Consider the following 6,000-nt stretch of genomic DNA (forward strand, 5'->3'; position numbering starts at 1 on the left):
GCCCAACTCACTTTAATGGAAGATTTATCCTCAAGGATTTCATAATCCCTTTCCCAGTCAGCAATTTCGTTCTTTAATTTCTCATTTTCAGCCAAGGCAGAAGTGTAATAAGCTTGAAGAGAGGCATGGGAAATTTCCAAGGCACAAACCTTATCAGAAGAAGCTCGGAGGTCTTCTTGTGCTTGAGTCAAATTCTGCACGAGCTCTCCAGCATAAGCCTCTTTCTCACCCAAGAGAGCCTTCAATTCTCTAATCTCTTCACTTTCCTTGGACAGCTGCTCAGAGAAAGATGTTTCAAGACGAGCCTTTTCTTTATCTTCTTGACTTGAAGAAGCCTTTTCAACTGCCAACTCTGAAGTTAAGGCCCGTACCTGTTGCTCCAAGGTACTCTTACTACTTCTAAGTATTCCACATCAATCTGAAGACTTTCATACTGTTCCTTCCAATTGTACACCTCTAATTGATAGTCACACACTAATTGCTCTGAGAGGGTAATCCTTTTCATCATCTCCGTGCCGATGAGATTGGCCTGAAAAGGGGAAAAGGAAAGGGAATGAGAATCCCAAAGATAGGAAAATGACAAAGTAAAAGTTTAAAAAAAAAAGGGGAATACCTTTAAAGAAGTGTGCACAATATCACTCATCAAACTCAAGGAGCTATGGCTTTCTAGCTTGGCTCTTTCAATTGGTCCAATTAAGGGCTTTAGCCATACATCTGCTTGACCCGACTTCCTTAAGAGATTTCCCTCAGTGGGGATTTCAATGATCACTTGCCTCATAGCACCACTCCTACTTGAGGAGCCAACTTCAGCACGGTGAATGATTGGGGGAGGAATTGTTGAAGGAGGAATAGTAGAAGTAGGAATAGTAGAGGTAGTAAAAATAGCCTGGGGAGGAACGAAAATAGCCGAGATCAGTAAAGAAAGTGTCACGGATATGGGAGTAGAAAAAGAAGCCAGAGGTGCTTCATCAAAAGCTGGGCCTAAACTTTCACTACCAAACCCGCTGATAAAAAGCTGCTCAGCAGAGTCATGAGCAGCAGCAAGAGCGACATCATCATCATCATCAGGAATCACAACCGGGGCCTCAACAGACTCAGTAAGAGGAATAGAATGGTGGGGGATGCTTCTTCATCATCATCAGAGATGATGTGTCTTCGAGCCCGTGGCCTTGTTACCAAAGAGCCCCCGTCTTCCTCTTCTTCAGAGCCTAGGTCATCAACGGCTTTTCTTTTTGATGAAGAACCTAATATTATTTCTTGGGCCCTTTCCAAAGAGATACGAGAAGTCGCGACCGCCTCGACAGTATCTCCTCGAATAGCAAATCCTAATAGAAAGAAGGATTGAAATAAGTTCAGGAGGAAACAATATGTAAAATAAAATAAAAAAAGCTCTTACCATGAGTTTTTACTTTCCAACCAAATCGTTGGGAAAGGGTCTTCCAAGATCTACCATCCATAGGTGCAATCTTTAACAGCTTGTCTACCCAATCACAGAAATTGGGAACATCTTCCACAACTCCCATGGTTGCTGAAAAAGAAAAGCAAAATTAGAAAAATCAACAAAATTGAAGAAAAAGGTACGAGAAAGTTAGAAGACTCACGTGCAAAATTCCAGTTCTCAGGGAAGGGAACGTTCTCATCACCCACTAAACCAACAGTGGGGGCAGCAACAAACCTGGCATACCAGCCACGGTCTTTGTCATCTTCAGGGCTCACCAAAACTCTTTTGCTCCTGGCTACTAGTGTAAAAACACCATTGCGAAAGAGTCTAGGGGAGTAAAGGTGGATCAGATGTGGGAAAGTAAAAGGCACACTAGCTGTGTTGGTCAAATGCCTCAAACAGGCGACAACCCTCCATATTATTGGGCCAATTTGACCCAAGCAAACATTAAAGAAACGACAGAACTCAAGGATAACAGGGTCAATAGCTGGTTTAAATCCTAAAGTGAAAGGGTATGTATAAACAAAGGAAAATCTGATTAAGTAGGAAGTAATTTTTTGATTCGGATTGGGAATGATAATAGGAAAATCATGACTCCAATGGCAGTCTCTACAAACTATAGAAATCAAACCTTCAGTAATTTGAGTGGGATAGATATCAACACGATCTAAAGAAGATACTTGGTTTCTAAGAGACTCTCTATCATGATAAAAAGACAGTTCAACAGGAACTATCTCTTCTACTGAAGACTCACGAAGAGGTTCAGAAGGTTCTTTACCCCTGGAAGAAGATCTTTGTGAAAGAGAACCTCTAGTTCTAGAAGAAGCGCCAGAACTACGCGAAGGAATAGAAGAACCATGTGCAGATCCTAAACTACAGAGCCTACCTCCTCTTCTGCTCCTACTGGGGGCATTAGGGAAGGTATCAACAATGGGAACCCTTCTAGGGTTAGGGTTTGATGAAGACATGATGATACGATGAAGAAGCAAACAGAGATTTGAGAAAATTGGATGTTCAGAAAACTTTATGTGATAAAGACAAAGAAGGAAGTTATATTTATACTGGTAAGCAACCGCCAAAGGAAAATGTGCAATGATAGAAGGACCATAATAATGATAACTGATGCTTCGTGAATATTGAAGCCGTAAAAAAGCCTTAAAAAGTACTGCAAAACTGCAGAACTAGTGAAAAGGTGACACGTGTGAAGAGCATTAAATGAAAGTGACAATTGAAGCATCGATTCTATTACAGCAGTAATGGTGACAAAAATCCTCATTTTAATGAAATTCACTTCCCAAATATTCAATCAATGAATAAATGGCAAGTAGGGGGACTATCTGTAGTGGGAAAATTGAGTTTACATATTAAAGTGGTGTAAAGATGACGTGTCATGACACATAGACTGGTCAAAGAGTTACAACTGGCAAAGAGGCACGAGTTGCAACAGATACGAGCAGAGGCAAAGGAAGAGGCACGAGCGGCTATCTAAAAGGCTCAGCGCTCGTACTTATTTAAGCCCAAGAATCAAGGGGAATAAATCTGACACTACATGGGAGTACAAATACAGTATTTAATAAGCCTTAAATACTAAAAATATTAGAGAATCTATGTTAAATACAATGATTATGTAACGTATCATTTAATGTCTTTAATTGCCTATAATGACCTTATTATGACAAAGGCAAAACGCATATCTCCAATATAGCTATAAAAGGGAGAGAATGGATCAATTGTAACGACACGAAATACTATCTGAATATACCGATTTACTTGCTTTTCTTCTGATTATCTTATTGCCAGCCAAATTACTTTCTTTTATATATTCTTTTGATTATCAGTAACCCGAGTTCTTCTAAATTAAAGTTTTGACCGAAATCCCATTTTTTGGTTAAACAGTTTCCAAAATGAAACTTTTCAATATGGAAACTAAAACAGCGTATTTAACTCATATGCAGACACTATACACAACTACTCCACATGAATTCTTAGAAAACATTCTGACCCCTGAATTTTACTTTTTTTCGTGGCTCTCAACATGAAAACATAGAAAAACAAAGTAGTCGAATAATGATCAAAATTTATCTCAACAAACTAATATGAACACTAACCTAAAATATGCCACAGCAAAGCTAGATTAATTGATCCCTTAACAACTAAGAATAAATTACATACAATTTACACCACACATAATTGGGCTGGGCCTATCTCATTCTGAGTGGATAGTGTCCATCTATTGTGCAGAATAAGCCCATTGGTTGACTTTGCCCAGACTAAGGACATGAGACTCCAAAAAAACTGAAAGGCTAAATGAAAATTAAAAATAAATAAAAGGAATTTTTACCACCTATAGCAAAGGTTAACACCTTATTTATTTTAAATAAATAGTATTTAAAAAAAATTATATTCTATAGATACCTTTTAATGTTTATAGCAAAATATCTAATTTTGGTTACCTCCTACCCCTAAGCCACTAAATACGCTATTGAGTTACACTATTTTCTTTCTCTCTCTACTTTGATACATGTCATTCTCTTCCCCACACGATGCTCAATCTCAAAATTCCTCTCCCTCACATCACCTACCATTAGTCACAAGATGGTCACGGGTCCCCAAGCAGTGTTAGTAATTTCTGCAACCGAAACTGAATTTAAAGGAGATGAAGCCTCCGATCGACGGCGGTGTGGGAACAGTGAGATTCAAGGTTTTTGCTCGACGGCGGATTCGCCGGAAATTAGAGTTTGTTCTTGAACAAAGACGACGGAGTTTGGTCAATTTGTATTGGATTTTAGTTATTTTACTAATGTGTTAACATTTGTTCTGCAATGTTAAAGATGCAATTTTCCTGAACCTTTGCTACAATTTGAGGAATTTTTGATGGAAAACTTGAAGTCATTCCGTTCTTGCGTGCATCTCTGTTCAAAGTCCTCCTAGGCATATGCTTAGTTGACTGTGTCACCTCTTTTTCTTTGTGCAATTGGACAAAGATGTAATTTTCTATAGAGATTTCAAGAGAAAGATACAAGAACTATTACTTACGATTCAGAAACAGTGTAAATTCTCGCATGATCTTTAGTAGCTACTTCATGCAATTGGACAATGCTTGATTTTCTGTTAATATATTTCAATATTTTTTCAACGTATCACGCGGTATTTTCATGTACTTCATTGTATTCATTGTCTTTTTTTCATTGTAATTCAATGTATCTCGTTGTATTCCATGTATTTCATTGTATTCACTGTCTTTTTTTCCATTTTATTTCAATATATCACGTTGTATTCTATGTATTTCATTGTATTCAGTGTCTCGATATATGCCATGAATGTATTCATATTTTTTTTAAGTAATATAATTTATGTATTCACATGTATTATATAATTTCTCTGAAGATTGCTATATTTTGGGGGTATTTTTCGGTTGAGAATCTTTTTTATACCTGGAAATACAAATTTTGCTAGTTATAATTGAGTTTGTTGAGTTATATTAGGAGTCTATTATGTTAATTGATTCACTTTCCGTTTAAAAACAGTGTAATCCTCTGTTTTACGCCGTGAATACAGTCGAATACAATAATTTGTCCAGCTGTAATCCCATGTTTCACGCCATGAATATAGTCGAATACAATAATTTGTCCAGCTGTAATCTCATGTTTCACGTCATGAATACAGTCGAATACACTCGAATACAAAAACTGATTAGCCGGTCTTCCCTGATTCACGCCTATTTTTGCTACTGTATTCATGAATACAGTAGCTTAAATACATCTTATAACAATAAAAAACGTATCTACAACCCGTAATATAACAAATGCTATCTATAAATAGCTAATTACCACTAAAAAATAGTGCTTTATAAAAATTTCTCTAAATAAAACTTTAGTAAATTCAAAAGCTCTTGACTAGAAATAAACAACGACTTTAAGTAATATACACCGACAATCTAAAGCTATTTTACATCATCACTGCAATTTAACATGTTGTAACGTGTTACTTACCATTTATTATAAGTTACCAAATAATGCATATTAAATAAAATTATTTACATTAGCATTTTGAGTTAAGTAATGATATATATAAGAACTTTACACTATGAGTGTGTAAAACTAAACTTAAAAAAAAATTATAAATGAGAGATATATGGCACCTGGTCTCTTCTTTTAACAACAAGACAAGATAAAAATGATCAAAGAAACCTTGGGAAATGAGAGATCATAATAATTTCCAATTCTTGCTACTTTTGTGATCATAGCTCAACGGCTTTTCATCAGATCACTTTTCCAAGCTTTTGCATTACTGTTGTTTTGTGTAAGCTTTTTTTTCTTTTTCTTACAGAAATGAACATTCTTAACGTTTGAACAAAGTCTAATCTCGACAATTGCTTTTCATGCATATTTTTTACGTACCTATATATAATTTAAGTTATATACATTACTAGAGTAATTTTAAAACTTTAAGTGTAGTTTAACTTGTGATAGTAGGTTAGCTATAATTTTTAGTACTCGGGTTATCAATTAATATTTATCTAAAGGATTTACCTTAACTACCTCATAAATAATTTGATT

The sequence above is a fragment of the Nicotiana tabacum genome, chromosome 20 (assembly GCF_000715075.1).
Source record: "Nicotiana tabacum cultivar K326 chromosome 20, ASM71507v2, whole genome shotgun sequence".
Classification (NCBI taxonomy): Eukaryota; Viridiplantae; Streptophyta; class Magnoliopsida; order Solanales; family Solanaceae; genus Nicotiana; species Nicotiana tabacum.